We start from the raw sequence: 17,672 nt of genomic DNA, 5'->3' as shown, positions 1-17,672 counted from the left end.
AGAGGAAGTCATCCTGAACACCTTTCCCTTGCCCCTTCATCCACAGCTTCCAAGCCCCAGACCTTCCTCTTCTCCCCATCTCCATAATCATCATCTGTCTCCCCTGAACCCCTGCCTCAGCCTCTTGGATGGTCTTGCCGCATCCTCTCCTCTCTCCTAGTGGTCCATTATTCCCACAATAGCCAAAGTGATCCTTTTAGCATGCAAATGAGATCACAGCCCTTCTTGACCCAAAATCCTTCCCATCACTTTCCATTGCTTTAAATTAAAACTATTACATCTTCCCTTTAAGGAACCATGGCTCTGCCTATTTCACCTGGCCACCTTCTGCCTCTCAGCATCTGTACCACGCACACCTGCCCTGTTCCCTGCACTCTGGCCACACTCGCCTTCTTCAGTTCTCAGAGCATGCTAAGCCCCATCCAACTTCAGGGACTTTGCACGAGCTTTCTCTGACTAGAACGTCCTCCCCCTCATTCTTGGCCTGGTTTCTTCCCATTTTATAGATTTCTACTTAAATATCTCCTACTCAGAAGTCTTCCACCACTACTCACCACTTGCATCTTTTTCTTTATCTGTATATACATTTTGGGGGCTTCCCAGGTAGCTCAGCTGGTAAAGAATCCACGTGCAGTGCAGGAGACCTGGGTTTGATTCCTGGATTGGGAAGTTCCCCTGGAGAAGGGATAGGCTATCAACTCCAGTATTCTTGGGCTTCCCTGGTGGCTCAGATGGTAAAGAATCTGCCTGCAAGGTGGGAAACCTGGGTTCAATCCCTGGGTTGGGAAGATCCCCTGGAGGAGCACATGGCAACCCACTCCAGTATTCTTGCCTGAAGAATCCCCATGGAGAAAGGAGCCTGGTGGGCTACAGTCCATGGGGTTGCAAAGATTTGGATGTGACTGACTAAGCACAGAACACCACATACCCTTTTTTAAATTGAAGTATAATTGATTTGTCATGTTGTATTAATTTCTGCTGTACAACAAAGTGATTCCATTTTACATATGTGATGTCATATATTTGTCTTTGTTTTTCTGACTTTCTTCACTTAATATGATCATCTCTGGTTTCATCCATGTTATTGCAAATAGCATTATTTTGGTTTTTTACAGCTGAGTAGTATTCCATTGTATATATGTACCACATCTTCATTATCCATTCATTGGTCAGTAGACAGGTTGTTTCCATGTCTTGTCTGTTGTGAATAAGTGCTGTTGTGAACATAGCACTGCATGTGTCTTTTTGAATTATAGTTTTGTCTGGGAATATGCCCAGAGTGGGGTTTCTGGATCATATGGTAATTCCATTTTTCATTTTCTGAGGAACTGCCATACTGTTTTCCACAGTGAATGCACCAACTTACATTCCCACAGTGTGGAAGGGTTCCCTTTTTCTCCATCCTCTCTCCAGCATCTGTTATTTGTAGACTTTGTGATGGTCATTCTGACCAGTGTGAGGTGGTGATACCTCACTTTAGTTTTAATTTGCATTTCTCTAATAGTGAAGCTGAGCATCTCTCATGTGCCTATTGGCCATCTGCATGTCTTCCCTGGAGAAATGTCAGCTAAGGTCTTCTGTCCATTTTTCGATTGGATTATTTGATTGTTGTTGTTGAGTTATATGAGCTGTTTGTATATTTTGGAAATTAAACCCTTGTCACTCACATCATTTGCAAATATTTTCTTCCATTCTGTGCATTGTCTTTTCATTTTGTTCATGGTCCCCTTTGCTGTTCAAAAGCTTTTAAGTTTGATGAGGTCCCAAGGCAATGGCACCCCACTCCAGTACTCTTGCCTGGAAAATCCCATGGACGGAGGAACCTGGTAGGCTGCAGACCATGGGGTCGCGAAGAGTCAGACAAGACTGAGCGACTTCACTTTCACTTTTCACTTTCATGCATTGGAGAAGGAAATGGCAACTCACTCCAGTGTTCTTGCCTGGAGAATCCCAGGGACGGGGGAGCCTGGTGGGCCGCCGTCTATGGGGTCACACAGAGTCGGACATGACTGAAGTGACTTAGCAGCAGCAGCATTTGTTTATTTTACTTTTATTTCTCTTGCCTCGGGAGACTGACCTAAGAACACATTGGTATAATTTATGTCAGAGAACGTTTTGCCTATGTTCTCTTCTAGGAGTTCTGTGGTGTCATATCTAATGTTTAAGTCTTTAAGCCATTTTGAGTTTATTTTTGTGTATGATGAGAGGGTGTGTTCTAGCTTCATTGATTTACATTCAGTTGTCCAACTTTCCCAGCCCCACTTGCTGAAGAGACTTTTTCCTGTTGTATATTCTTGCCTCCTTTGTCAAAGGTTAATTCATACCTTTGAGTATAAACTCATACCATAAATTATGAGTTTATTTCTGGGTTTCTCTCTATTCTGTTCCATTGATCCATAAGTTTGTTTTTGTGCCAATAACACATGATTTTGATTACTGTAGATTTGTAGTATTGTCTAAAGTCTAGGAGGACTAGGCCTCCTGCTTTGTTCTTTTTCTTCAGGATTGCTTTGGTAACTCTGGGTCTTTTATGATTCCAAATGAATTTTAGGATTATTTGTTCTAGTTCTGTGAAAAATGTCATGGGTAATTTGGTAGGGGTAGCATTAAATCTGTGGGTCGCTTTGTGTGCTATGGCCTCTTTAATAATATTCTTCCAATCCAAGAGCATGGGTTGTCTCTCCACTTCTTTGAATCATCTTCAATTTCCTGCATTAATATTTTATAATTTTCAGCATAGTCTTTTACCTCCTTAGTCAGATTTATTCCTAAGTATTTTATTTTGGGGGTTACAATTTTAGAAGGTATTGTTTTTTATAATTCTCTTTCTGATGTTTAATTGTTGGTGTAAAGAAAGGCAACTGACTTCCATATGTTTCTTGTATCCTTATATCTTGCTGAATCTTTTATCAGATCTAGTCCTTTCTGTGTGGAGTCTTTAGGATTTTCTATACATCTATCTATCTATACATCTATCTGTATAAAATAAGAATTTTACCTTTTCCCTTTCAACTTGGATACATTTTACTTCTTTTTCCTGTCTTCCCGTACTGTGTTGAATAGAAGAGGTGAGAGTGGGCATCCTTGTCTTGTTCTGAATTTTAGCGGAAACATTTTCAGCTTCTCACCATTGGGTATTATATTGGCTGTGGGTTTACCATAAATAGTTTTATTATATTGAGATATGTTCCCTCTGTAGCCATCTTGTAAGAATTTTTATCATTAACTGAATGTTGAATTTTGTCAAATGTTTTTTCTGCATCTGTTGAGATGATCATGTGGTTTTTACTTTTGTTTATGTGGTGTATCACATTGATTGATTTGTGTATGTTGAACCATCCTTGTGAACCTGGGATGAATCCCATTTGATCATGGTGTATGATCTTTTTATGTCTTGTTGAATTTGCTTTGCTAATATTTTATTAAGAGAAATGAAAGTGAGAGTCACTCAGTCATGTCCAACTCTTTGCAACCCATGGACTATACAGTCCATGGAATTCTCCAGGCCAGAATACTGGACTGGGTAGCCATTCCCTTCTCCAGGGGATCTTCCCAGCCCAGGGATCAAACCCAGGTCTCCCGCACTGCAGGCAGATCCTTTACCAGCTGAGGCCCCAAAATACTGGAGTGAGTAGCCTATCCTTTCTCTAGCAGATCTTCCCTGCCCAGGAGTTGAACTGGGGTCTCCTGCATTGCAGACAGATTCTTTACCAGCTGAGCTACCAGGGAAGTCCTGGTGGTGTCTTTTTTGGTGGTGTCTTCAGCTGGTTTTGGTATCAGGGTGATAGTGGCTTCATAGAATGTTTTTGGGAGTGTTCCTTCCCTTCAGTTTTTTGTAATAGCTTGAAAAGGATCAGTGTAAGTTCTTTGTATGTTTGGTAGAATTTGCCAGTGAAGCTATCAGGGCCTGGACTTTTATCTATAGGGAGCTTTTTAATTGCAGGTTCTATTTCACTTCTAGTAATTGGTCTGTTCAAATTACGTTTCTTCTTATTCAGTTTTGGTGGGCTGTATGTTTCTAGAACCTTGTCCATTTCTTCTAGGTTGTCAAATTTGCTGGCATAGAACTCTTCATAATATTCCCTAATTATTTTTTGTATTTCTGTGGTATCAGTTGTTATGCCTCCTTTTTCATTTCTTATTTTGTTTATTTGGATCCCTTTCTTTTCTTCCTGGTGAACCTGGCCAGAGATTTGTCCATCTTATTTATCCTTTTTTTTTTTTTTTTTAGCATCTTAAGATTTACTTTATTTTTTTTTAATTTTATTTTATTTTTAAACTTTACAATATTGTATTAGTTTTGCCCAACATCGAAATGAATCCACCACAGGTATACCCGTGCTCCCCATCCTGAACCCTCCTCCCTCCTCCCTCCCCATATCCTCCCTCTGGGTCGTCCCAGTGCACCAGCCCCAAGCATCCAGTATCGTGCATCGAACCTGGACTGGCGACTCATTTCATACATGATATTATACATGTTTCAATGCCATTCTCCCAAATCTCCCCACCTTCTCCCTCTCCCACAGAGTCCATAAGACTGGCTTTAAAAGCTCTTGGTTTTTATTCATTTTAATCCCTACTTTATTTCCTATCTGATCTTTATTATCTCCTTCCTTCTGCTGGCTTTAGGTTTTCTTTGTTCTTCTTTTTCTAATTCGTTTAGATGGTGGGTTAGGTTGTTTATTTCAGATTTTTCTTGTTTCTTAAAGAAGCCCTGTATCATCATTAAATTTCCCTCTAAAAACTGCTTTTGCTGAATCCCATAGATTGTGTATGGTTGTGTTTTCATTGTCATTTGCTTCAGGTATTGTTTAATTTCTTCTTTGGTTTCCTCTTTGACACACTGGTTTTTCAGTAGCATGTTGTTTAATCTCCATGTAATTGCTTTTTCTTTCTTTTTCTGTGGGTGATTTTCTAGTTTCATGTCATTGTAGTTAACAAAGATGCTTGAGATAATACTCTTAAATTTGTTGAGGTTTGTTTTGTGTCCTAGCATATGGGCAATCCTAGAGAATGTTCTGTGTGCACTTGAAAGGAATTTGTATTCTGGGTTGTTTTTTTTTAATGTAATGTCCTGAAAATATCAATTATGTCTAACTGTTGTATTGTATTAACATCATTTAGGGTCTCTGTTGCTTTATTGATTTTCTGTCTAGAAGATCTGTGTATTGATGTGAGTGGAGTGTTAGTCTGCTATTGTACTCTCACAAATTTGTCTCTTCATGTCTGTTAACACTTGTTTTATGTATCTGGGTGCTCCTGCATAGGTGCACAGGCTTCCCAGGTGGTGCGGTGGTACCCAATCTGCCTACCAGTGCAGGAGCTGCAGGAGATGAGGGTTCCATCCCTGGGGCAGGAAGATCCCCTGGAGAAGGAAATGGCAACCCATTCCAGTATTCTTGCCTGGACAAGAATGGACAGAGGAGCCTGCTGGGATACAGTCCATGGGGTCACAAAGAGTCAGATATGACCGAGCAATTCACACACACACACACACACACACACACACTCCTCCCCTACATATTATGATTTTGATGTCTTCTTTTACATCTTTATGTTCATCCTTTTGCTGTTCACTGTGGTTATCTTCACTTTCACAGAAATTTTTTTTAATATGTGTACTGGTTTATTTAAGTGATTTTCTTTATAACTGTGATTTTCTCCTATCTATAGATTCTTACGTCTTTTCTATTTAGAGAAGACCTTTCAATATTTTCTTTTAGATAGATTTTGTGTTGCTGTGTTCTTTGTTTTTGCTTGTCTGAGAAATTCTTTATCTCTCCTTCTCTTCTAAATGGGTAAAGTATCCTAGGTTGCAGATTTTTCCCTTTCAGGACTTTGAATATATCTTGCCCACTCCCTTCTGACCTGCAACATTTCCATAGGGAAATCAGCTGACATCATTCTGAGGGTTCCCTTGTAATTAACTCTTTGTTTTTCTCCTGCTGCCTTTAGAATCCTCTCTTTAACTTTTGCCATTTTTTCTATAATATGTCTCCGTGTGGGTCTGTTTGGGTTTATCTTGTTTGGGACCCTCTGTGCTTCCTATACCTGCATATCTGTTTCCTTCTTTAGGTTTGGAAACTTTTCAGCCATAATTTCTTCAAAAACATTTTCAATCCCCTTTCCTCTTTCTTCCCCTTTTGGGATCCCTACCATGCATAGATTGTCATGCTCTATATTATCTCATAGGCCTCTTGTTTTGCTTTCTTTTTTTGTTTGTTTGGCTTTCTGTCTGCTGTCCTGATTAGGTGGTTTCTGTTATTTTGTCTTCCAGGTCACTTATTTGTTTTTCTGCATTATTCATTTTGCTCTTTATTGCCTTTAGCTCAGCTTTTGTTTCGGCCAATGAATTTTCTAATTTTTCTTGGTTCTTTATAGTTTCCAGTTCCTTTTTACAATATTCTGCAGTTCTTTTGATAGCCTTTCTTAATTCCTTTAATATTTTCATTATCTCCTTTCTGAAATTGGTGTGTGTTAGACTGATGAGATCTGTTTCATTGTTCTTTAGGGGAATGCTCGTGGTCTTTTAACTGAGAGTTCTTCTGTGTCTTCATTTTACTTGTATTTCTCTTACTCTGTGAGTTTAGGAGAAACAGTTATCTACTTGGTCTTAGAGGGCTATTTATATGTGTAGCTTGTATGGGTTTAATATGTGTGGTGTGAGGCCTGTTTTTAGTATTGATGCCTGTAGCTTCTTTCCTCAATGTGTGCTGGTCATTATCTGCTTGACAGGGGATGTGCAAGTGCAGCAGCTGGTTCCTAGACTGGGGTTCTCAGGGGCAGCGGCAGCTCAGGCATGCCCCCAGAGTACATGATGGGAGCAGAGGTATCTCCTGCACTCCTGGAGTCTGCAAGGACAGAGGCAGAAGCTCACAACCACTCATGGTTGGCAGGCGGCAGCAGCGGCTCACGGCCACCCCTGGGGACTGTGCAGGCAGTGTCCTGCCATCTCTGAGCATGTGCAAAGGGAAAAGGCTACAGTCCAGGTCCTTCCCCTCTCCTACTGCATCCCCAAAACAATGGCAACTGGCCACTAAGGCAGCCTCGGTTTCCTCTTCATATACCCTCAGTTGTAGTCACACTGGATTCCAGCCTCCCTAAACTGTTTCCACACAGCCAATCCCAGTCCTTGCTCTGCTTCATCTCCAAAGCTCTAGTTCCAGCCTCCAAGAAAACTGTCTACTCCCATGGTTGCACATCTCAGGCTGGGGAATGCAAGACAGCAATACTGACCATCTGTGTATTTCTCCCTCTGCTCCGGCTGCCACAAACTGGCTGCTGCATTTTCCTCTGAGGCTCTGAAGCTCCCCTTCTGTCCCAGCTGATCTCCCCTCCCGTGAGGGGGCTTCCCAGGGTGTAGGAACATTTCCTCTTTCACAGCTCCCTCCCAGGGGCACAGGTCTCATCCCAATTCATTTCTTTTTTTCTTTTCTCCTACCTGGTCACATGAAGATTTTCTTGCCCTTTCAGCAGTCTAAGGTCTTCTGCCAGCTTACAGTAGATATTCTGCGAGAATCGTTCCTCATGTAGACATATTTTTGCTGTTTGTGGGAGAAGATGAGCTTCATGTCCTACTACTCCACCATCTTGATCCTGAATGTCTCCACCTGCATCTTGATAGGGTTCCCCTGCCTTTCTCTCTCTCTCAGCATCTTGTTCCTTCCACCCACAGAGCATATTATATTGTGCAATTGATTTACATGTTCTCTCCCATTCTGCCTTTAGATGTCACCTCCCTTGGGCACAAAGTTTGGACTCTAATATTGAAAGCCGTGGAAATAGCTATGAGATGAGAGAATGAGATCCCTGGACCGATGTCCTGGGGATTGAAACAGAAGTTAGATCTCCTCTTGTCAGAGGATTAGCAGAGGCTTCCTGACCCAAATGCCTTGCCCTCCCAAAGGTCCCTTCCGTATCTCATTACAATTTCTTCCATGGAAGTAAATTAACTTACATTTCTTTCTCTTGGGATAGGGGATGGTCTTTTAGATAATCAATACCAGATGCTATAGAAACCCTAAAATCTCAGTGACGTAATACAGTAAAGACTGACTTCTCACCTTTATCAGGTCCGATAGGGTTATGCAGTTCTCCTCCAGCAGCAACTAGGAGGCTATGTTATTTGTTCTCACAAAACACCTGGCCATGCAGTCTCCATAGAAGGAACAAGCGAGCGTGGATGATAACTGCAGAAGACAGGGTTCTCCAGAGTACCAGAACCAACAGGATGGATAGATGGATGGACGGATAGATGGATGAATGGGTGGATGGGGAGAAAGAGAGATCTATTATAAGGAATTGGCTCACATGATTTTAGAGGCTGGGAAGTCCCAAGATCTGCAGTCAGTAAGCACAAGACCCAGGAGAGCCAATGGTGTAAGTTTCAGTCTGAAAGCTAGCAACCTCAAGACTCAGGAAGAGATAATAAGGGCTTCCTTGCTGGCTCAGTGATAAAGAATCTGTCTGCAATGCAGGAGATGCAGGTTCGATCCTTGGGTTGGGAAGATCCCCTGGAAGAGGAAATGGTAACCACTCCAGTATTCTTGCCTCAAAATCCCATGAACAGAGGCGCCTGGCAGGCTACAGTCCATGGGGTTGCAAAGAGTTGGACATGACTGAAGCAACTGAGCATGCACTCACTGAAGGGGAGAAAAGACCTGTGTCCCCTCTTGAAGACAGTCGGGAAAAGATCTCTTTCTCTTACTCAGACTTTTTGGCTTATTCGGGTCTTCAGTTGGCTGGATGAGGCCCATGGACATTAGGGAAGGCAATCTGGTTTACTCAGTCTACTGATTCAAATGTTCATCTCATCCAAAAACAGTCTCATAGATATACCAGAATAATGTTTGACCAACTCTCTGTGTACCCCATGGCCCAGTCAGGTTGATCCATAAAATTAACCATCACAATGAGTGCTTGTGTAGCCAGACATGTTCAAATTCTTTTGGTCAGAACCTGTCATATATCTATATCCTGGCTCCAAGAGGGGCTGGGGAATAGTCGTAATGAGTGCGCAGGAACTGGGAAATGAATTAGCATCTGGGAACACATAGCATGGCACCCTCATGCTAGTCAGATAAAAGTTGCCTGCTCATCTCCACCAATAGCTTGTCCAGGAGATTCTAGATCCAGTCTTTGACATCTGTATGAATTTTTGCAAATTCTGAGTAGCTAGTATATAATTGGATAAGATAATACAGTCTTTTCCCTACAGTCACCGAAAACAACTCTGGGTTAAAATACTTTGCTTCTGCAAGTATCTTGAGCAGAGGTGCTCCCATCCCTTTGGGAGCAGACTCGGCAGGAAGTGGGAAATACATAGACTGGCTGGCCGGACTGAGGCTCCCCCAGGCACAGAGACCAACCAGGGAGGGACCACATAGCCTGCTGACCAGGAAGCTCTGGGCTTTTCACCTCGGCACTGACCCTGTTCTTCCACTGATGCCTCTGCTGCCTGCCACACCCATGGAGCCCAGGGCACCCTGAGACAGTGGCATCACAGCCTTTGGATGCTGAGCTCAACTCTTACCTCTCCTCACCTGCCCACAGCAGTCACCTTGTGCTTTAGTTTTCCCAAATACAAAAGGGTTCATTGGCCAGAAGAGGCAAAACAACCCTAGAGTTCGGAGAATACCCAGGTGACCTGGCTCCTGCATGGGCACCCCCTGCCTTGCAAACAAAGAGAAGGCTATGCCAGACCTGGGCTCCTTGGGAGCAAGACATGAGTTAGCCTTCCACATCCACCCCTGCAGGACCCACCGCTGGGCACATGGGGAGCGCCACCAAAAGAGGTTGATCAGGCTCTGCAGAACCAGGGCTCTGCAGCGGGGTCTGTGGACAGGCTCGGGGGCATGCTCTCCCTCCAAGTGACACTTCTCTCCCTGCTTAGCCAGGAGTCCCAGGTTAGCAGGCTCTGGGCATGGTCTGCTTTCTGGCATATTCCCACTATATCCTAGTACATAGGAAGTGCTCAATATATAACTGTTGAATGAATACTACCCTAACTGTTTACTTGCTTAACATTACTTATTAAGCCCTTTTATGTGCTAGAACTGTGCTAGGTGCTGGGATACAAAAGAAATAAAAGAGATATGGTCTGTCTTCATGCAGCTTATAAAGGTATCTGTTTATATCAGAGAGCAGAACTTAATAACTAAACTGCAGAAATGCTTGAAGAAACCCCAAACAACATAAGTCAATTGAGAAAGTAAATTACCCCCCAGATCTGCAGGTAATTAACTAGTAAATTTATTACCCTCCCCCAAGTGAAGCATGCCAGAGGGAATCCAACAGTGACACAAAAATGAAATCTTATTATGCAGAAAGAAATGGGAAATTTTGAAGGAGTGCGAGTCTAGCTGGTCTAGGCCTCCTGCCCAGGCTGGACATGCCCCAGTGCTCAAAATATGCAGGTTGAGATGAAAGACCACATGTTCCCAGCCTCCCACCCATAGAGTTTCAGTAGACGTTTGAAGGGAGCCCAGAAAGGCAGGCTCTGGTGGAGGGGGCCAGGGGAGTCACAAAGCACCCCCATCACCTCCCCACAGCAGCCCTGCCCTGTAAATGCCAGGGGAGGCCATCAGGTCCAGGCAGTTAGACATTGCCTGTCCCCTACTTGGTCAGATGGCCTTAGGCAACACACACTCTACCCTGGTTTCTATCCCACTCACCATCTCATAGCGTGGCCCTGGTCAGGAATAAGACCAGATTAGTAGAGACTGTCACACGGGCTGCACCTGCTTTGGCAACTCCCAGGCCACTGGTGGGGAGGGGGCTCCCCCAGGGCATGGGAGAAGCACATTGCTTGTTGGAAAAGAACAGTGTCAAAAGAGGCCACCTCTGGTAGGTCTCTGAGCACCTGGTCTGGGGTCTCTCTCCAGGCCTCCCTGGTTCCCAGCCAGCCCCCGAGCCCAGGTTTGCCCTGAGCCAAGCTCAGTCCACACAGGGATGTGGGAGCCAGTAGACTGAGCTTTGGACAGAGTCTTTCCACCAAGAGCATCATTTGAAAAATGGCAAATGTCCGGGTAGGAATGTGTTCCATTAGTGCATTTCTAGCATAAGAAAACTAATGCCAACTTGACAGGGATTTGAGAAATTTAATTTCTATTGCTGTGAAGCAACAGAAGCCTGCTTGAGAGGGTGCTGATGGGTTTATGAGTGTCTCATCGAGTTCAAGTCAGTGTGAGAAATAGTGCCTGAGATTAAGGGAAAGCTGTAATAGGAACTAAAACCCAATTCTCCCGTGACTCAAATTTTATGGCCTTCTGCTTCCAGGAAGGGTGCTTGTTCGCTGCTCGTGGTGGGCCCATTAATCCCCCGCACCGCCCCATCTCTCCAAGCTCCAAGGAGCACCGAGGGCATGTGTATGGGGAGGGAAGTGAGGGCTGTGTCTGGAAAACCAAGGGCATTGCCACTCTGGCTTGAAGGGCCTTGAGAGCCAGGGACGTGTCTCCCAGGACTGCACCTGAAGCCTACCTGCCGTGTGCCAGGCACTGTGCTAGTTACCAGAGGGTCAGACAGCCCAGGGGGGACCCCCACCACCATGCAGCGTGCTGAGTGTGATCTCGGGTGTCTCAGCCTGCGTCAGCTCGAAGCAGAATCTCAGCTCCCGGACCAGAGATTGAAGCCAGGCTGAGACAGTGAGAGTGTCAAATCCTAGTCACTAGACCACCGGGGCCAGTGGCCAGTGACAAGTTCTGCTTTGGAGAAAGGAATTATTAAGAGGTGGAAAGAAGTGAAACAAGTAAAGCATTTATTAGGAGGAAAAAAATAAGTGTGGATAGATATACATGGGTGGGCTCAGAGAAAGAATCATGCCTTTGCTGCTGCTGCTAAGTCACTTCAGTTGTGTCCAACTCTGTGCGACCCCATAGATGGCAGCCCACCAGGCTCCCCTGTCCCTGGGATTCTCCAGGCAAGAACACTGGAGTGGGCTGCCATTTCCTTCTCCAATGCATGAAAGGGAAAAGTGAAAGTGAAGTCGCTCAGTCGTGTCCGACTCTTCGCAAACTCCATGGACTGCAGCCTACCAGGCTCCTCCGTCCATGGGATTTTCCAGGCAAGAGTACTGGAGTGGGTTGCTGTTGCCTTCTCCAATCATGCCTTTGGGGTAGTTTAAATCACTTATACCGGGCAGGGCTTCTGGTTTCCCCTGGCCAATCATCTTGCTTTGCCTGGCTCTGAGTCCACATTTGGTCTGATTCAGCACCGCCAACCATGCGCATACACATCTCTTAGCCAGAATGGATTCCAGGGCAAGGGTTTCTGGGAAATTGACGGAACATATTATGGTCTGGAGACCCCTCCCTTCTCTGACCTCTGAGGAACCTTTCTGTGCACGTGTAGTTTGGGAGAGCTCATTGACTTCAAGAATGAGAAACCTGTGATGTCTCAATCTTTTATCCAAGCAGGACTCAGCTCTGTCCACAGGGGACAGCTGCTCAGCCTGGGCCCCATCTATCTTCTGCCTCAAGTGAAGGAGGAAGGTTTCTCTTACGCTGAGCAACCCACGCTGACTTTGGTAGTCATGGCAATGCTACCTGAGCCTCCTCCTCCCACGAGGAATAAGGGGAAGCTGACTAATGTCCAAAGCCTTGGCCTATAGAGAGACAGATGTCCCAAGCTGTGAGGAACCCTGATCTCCCTTGCCCTCCTCCAATTGCCTACCACCTGGCAGCCTTCCAGTGTGGCTCTTACAGCAAGGACATCATCTCTCTGTGGGCAGCTCTGCCAGCAGTGCTGGACAAGCTCCCCAGTCCAGCCCTCTCTTTCTAGAGACCCTTTCTACAGATATCTTCTCACCCCGAACCTGACCGGAGCCCCCAGCCCAGCCCTCTGTCACTGTCCCCAACATGCTCTGGGCACAAGGCAGGTCTTGTTGCTCGGTGCCCCAGAAACCTATGGACACTTCCCACAGAGTGGCCCTGGAACCACAGATGGTCAGCACCATGGGAGCAGCAAAGTCATAGTCAAGAGTTGGAAGGAACCCTTGCTGGCCCTTCCACAGGCTGCTCCCTGGAGGGCTGCAGTGTGGCTTCTCCACCTCCCTCTCTGATGACTCTTGACCCCACTGCAGCAGAGTCCAGGTCCAGACACATCTGAGTCCCCTCATCTACAGGCGTGCCCGGGCAGTGGTGAGCTTCAGCCCACAGTTCAGTCAGTGTGTTCACTGAACACATATGAGGGCCATCTCCACAAATCCCAGGCTTCTTGGCCCTCCTCCGGTCCCCATCACAATGGGAAACTTAAGAGGATTGTGGGGTCCCCTCAGCTGGTCCACACCACCACCACAAAGCCCTCTGCTATCGCTCTGTAGTGAGCAGGCATGCAGTCGCACATGCGTGCATGCATGCTAAGTCGTCTGACTCTTTGCTACCCTATGGACTATAGCCAGCCAGGCTCCTCGGTCCATGGGATTCTCTAGGCAAGAATACTGGAGTGGGTTGCCATGCCCTCCTCCAGGCGATCTTCCTGACCCAAAGATCAAATCCGCCTCTCTTACATCTTCAACATTGGCAGATGGTTTCTTTACCACTAGTGCCACCCGGGAGGTTGGGGGTAGGTGCAATAACTGAGATCACATTTCCTTCTGATGACTCTCATTGTCTGCACAACACAGCTCCACCCCTCTTCCCATTATCATCTTTCACCACGCCTAGGCTTCCGGATGGGGCTGTGAAGGGATGGAGGGAACCAAAGAGGACCTCTCTGTGTGTCTTCAGTGGCCACAGGGTATTGATCTGCCCAATACACCCTGTTTAGCATGACATTTGACCCCACCTCTAAGCACCCAGCACCTGGTCCAGAAGTGGTCACATGGCCCAGGGCTGTGGGTCAGTCAGTCCTGTGACTGCAGAGCACTTCATCACCTGGCCCGGGAGATTGCTTCGTGAAAGAACATAGGAGATGAGTCTGGGTAATCGGAGTTCAGTCCGTGCTTTTTGCAGGGCCCTTAGGAAAGATTTGGGCCCTTTGTCCAGGATCCCACATACAGGAACAATGTGACCATGAGGCCACCCCTGGACTCCTTGCAGCCATGCAGAAAGTGTCAAGGGTCCTGGATGCTTGCAGTCTCCTCCACCCCTGAGCTTTCCCAATTACGGGCATGAAGATCAACCCCTTTCTTTTTTCTTTTCCTAAGTGTGTTGAGCATTTCGGAGAATTTCTGTTACTTAAGCCTGAAAAAGTCATGACAGGTTCACCAGGACAACTTTCAATGTTCTTCACCCAATGTCTGTCTAAGTTTCCCTTTATGTGAAGACTACAGGGTCCCGGAAACATCCCATGAGGTCATCCTAGAGACTGGGGCTGAGGGTCTCAGAATAGACAAGTAGAAGGTGCCAAGTAGGCACAAGCTTAGGCCCCAAACCACAGTGGGATGGGAGCCAGCAGGTACGATTGAGTCAACTGGGAAACTATGGGGCAAGGTCAGGGACTGTTCTCAATTCGTGATGAATCTGGGGGTGATGGGGAGCTGCTGGTAGCTTCTGAGCAGAGCCCTGATATACCTTGCCCTCCAAGTGGTGACCAGGACACTCAGGGGCAACAGGGACAAACGGGGTTGGGGGAGGCGGTGACCACACAGGAGGTTCTCGAGGACCTGTAGGGAGAGGAAAGGAGGGCTCAGGGAGCATCAGGAGGGAACCCCTGGGGGCTTGGCATGTGTTCATGCTGCCCCTTGAGGCATCATTTGTACCATCACGGCAAGTGGGCAGGGAACAGAGGCAGATGGTGCTGGGGAAGCAGCAACCAGGCGCTGGCAGGACAAAGGAGGATGAACAGGGACGTCTACTCAGAACCGTACATGCAGAGTCCAGAGCCTAAAAGTTGGCCAGGCCTCCAGAGCCCTCCTAGACCAACCCTTCATGACTCAGCTGGGGACCGGGGATGGGAAGGGACCTGCCCAAGGCTGCCTGGCGATCTCCAGCAGCACCGGGGGGGCCAGGTGTCCGAAGCCACAGCCCCACATCTGCCCGGTTCACTCGAGCCCCGACCTGGGAGGTTGCCTCATTTTTCCCTCACTGGGAAATCACCCTGGGAGGTCACTTAGCAGGGAAGTGGGGCCTGCTGGGGAACATGTGTTGAACAGTAAAACACCAGCAGTGAGGAGCAATTCGTTGGCCATAAATCTCTCTAGAATTTTTAAAGGACCTAGGGAATATTGACATGAACTAAATCTAATAAAACATTCATTTAATTAAACTTTAAATGATCCAAATATTTGCTGTTTGGTTAATATTTGTGTAGCTGACAGGAGCAGAATTATGATGGTTTTGTCAGTATTCACACATTCTAATTTTGCCTGAGTCTTTCCTGTGAAATCGCACATCTTCAGACATACGAATGCTCGGGGGCGTGCTCAGGAAAAAAGTGGGAAGCAGCCGTCCCAGCGGCGGATGGCGAGCCACACAGGCTTCCCACTTGGGTTCGTTTGCTTGTTTGTTTATTTTCAGCCCTGTGCTACAGGCTCCTCCAGACATTTTTCTACAACTGTTTAAAACACAACTTTGTGTTTCTGAGCGTAGAGGGAGGCATACGGCTGGCTGTCCTCTGCCACCTCTGGTCCCCACTGCAAGGGCCCCTGGTCGCCCTGCCCACAGGCACCCTCAGCAGGGATCAACGCCACTGTGCTCCTGGTCTGGGCACTCTCAGCCCAGTGGAGTCCAGAGTCCCATGCTTCCCAACAGTTCGGCCTGCCAAGCCCCCGCTGGCACAGTCAGGCTCAGGTCTGAGAGTCCAATGCCGTCCTCAAGTACAGAGGCACAGAGCGCACCATGAACCACTGGGCCCCTCCACGCCACTCAGGATCAAGGGGGCTCTGGCAGATGAATGCAGACCCTGGCTCTCTGCCGTGTCCGTGTGGTCACTCTAGGTGCAGAGGGGCGCCAGCCGGGTGAGGGAGGTTTCAGCCTCCTCTTGGAGCCTCCTTGGTTCCCCTCACCTGCATACAAGCAGGCAAGTTCTCTGCCCTTCCCGCTGTGTCCCTCCCTATTCCCCTGGGGCAAGGGGGCTTTCCACGCCCCTTCCCACTTCCATAGGGCCTTGAGGCTCATCCCAGGAGGGAGAACAGTCTCCTCTGTACTTGGGCACAGTGGGAGCTAAACAATATTAGTAAATCCCTCTCCGCGTCTCTGCCCCTCTGAATCTCTGAAACCTGGGTCTTGCTACAGGGGGGTTAATGCCTTCTCTGCCCTGAGCAATAAGCCTCATGACTCAGAGGTGGGAGGGCAGCAAGTTGAACATGATTTAAGAGGGAGCTTGAAATGCATCACTTTAGTGTTTATAAAATATTATGCCGTTTGCATCAATCACTCGGTGCTTATCTTTCCTCATGTGGCTCCTTCACCAGGAGTCCCATTTTTCCTGTGTGTGATTGTCCCCTCTCCACTGGCCTGTTGCCTTTTTTTCCCTCTGTATTTCTATTTCCTTCATTTTTCATTCAGCCATCCAACAAGCACTGATTAAGCACCTAGTGTATATCTTGTTCATCTTTGTGGGCCCAGGGCTGGACCATGAATGTTTGTAGTTGGGGGAAGGGCTTTGCTGCCCAGGGCTGAACTGGTCTCTACTGCACCAGTTCTCACTGCACCTGCTCTTTGATGTGTGGCACCTCTGATGGATTTTGCTCCCCTTCTCCACCGCCCCCCTCCCCCCGACACACACATACTAGCAAGAGAGTGTGAGCCTAGGTGTGCTGCCTGGTCACAGCTCAAATGTGTCCCACGAAGTCGCAGAGCTCAGGTCCCAACTCTGGGCCTTGCTCCACACCTGTCAGGGCCCCCCCAGGTCCTAGCACCCTTTGCCAGCATCCTAGAATCAACCCAGGTCCCCAGAGCCAGCCCGCCTCCCTCCACCCACGCTGCCTCCCCAAGCTGCCCAAGAAGATATGAGGGAAGGGCAGTAGGGAGGCCATGCAGTCAGCGAAGCTAGCGACTCCCCACTCCAAACCTCATCCCATTTTGGCATTTGAGTAGCCTGAGTTTGATTTTTTTTATTAACCCTGAGAATTCTGAAAGGTCTGTGATTCTAAAAGGGAGATAATTTAGACCCTCCCCATTTGCCTGACAAGTGATCAGTCTTAATGCCAGTTATCAAGTGTGAAGTGGCAAGGATTAGTCATTTGTGCAGCCCAAAGTACACTTCAAAAAAATTAAAGGCTGCAGTGCACGGTCGCTGAACAGAAACCCAAATCCAAGCTCACAGGCTCCTTAGGCAGCAGCAAACCTTCAAAGGTCAGCCAGTTCTCTCCCCAGACTGCAGACAGTGCAACCTTTAATTTGCCCCCAGGTGGGCAAGAAACCTGTCGGTCCAGCCAGCGGACCTTGACTGCACTTGGCAAGGGCTGGACTCCATGGGGCCTGGTGAGCACAGGGCGGGGCCGGTGCATCTGGCTCCCCGCTTTCAGCGGGGCAGCCCCATGGCCCCAGCAGCCCACCTCCCTGGCTCCACTTACAGATCCACAGCCCTGACACTTTCCCTGCGCTGGCTATGGTTCCTAACCTGATGTGACTCACAGAGCCCTTGGAGCGTTTGACATAAATCATGGCCCCTCTCCCAGGAGTTGTGTCCATCTGTCCATTTAGCCAGCCCACTGTAGATAATGCTCCTGATCCCTGAAGTTCCGCAGGCCCCTGACCTGCAGTAGATCCCCTTGGCCACATCCTTTCGAG

General features: G+C 47.2%; 1 protein-coding gene across 12 annotated transcripts in view; it reads left to right on the top strand.

The window, feature by feature from the left end:
* The window catches only part of FSTL4 (follistatin like 4), a 550,514-nt gene that overhangs the window by 469,415 nt on the left and 63,427 nt on the right, over nt 1–17,672 (top strand). The window lies entirely within an intron of this gene.

This window comes from Bos grunniens, chromosome 7 (genome assembly GCF_055505025.1).
Source record: "Bos grunniens cultivar Pamir isolate PY7600 chromosome 7, Bosgru_T2T1.0, whole genome shotgun sequence".
In the NCBI taxonomy this organism is placed as follows: Eukaryota; Metazoa; Chordata; class Mammalia; order Artiodactyla; family Bovidae; genus Bos; species Bos grunniens.
This window is presented reverse-complemented; position numbering and strand designations above follow the sequence as displayed.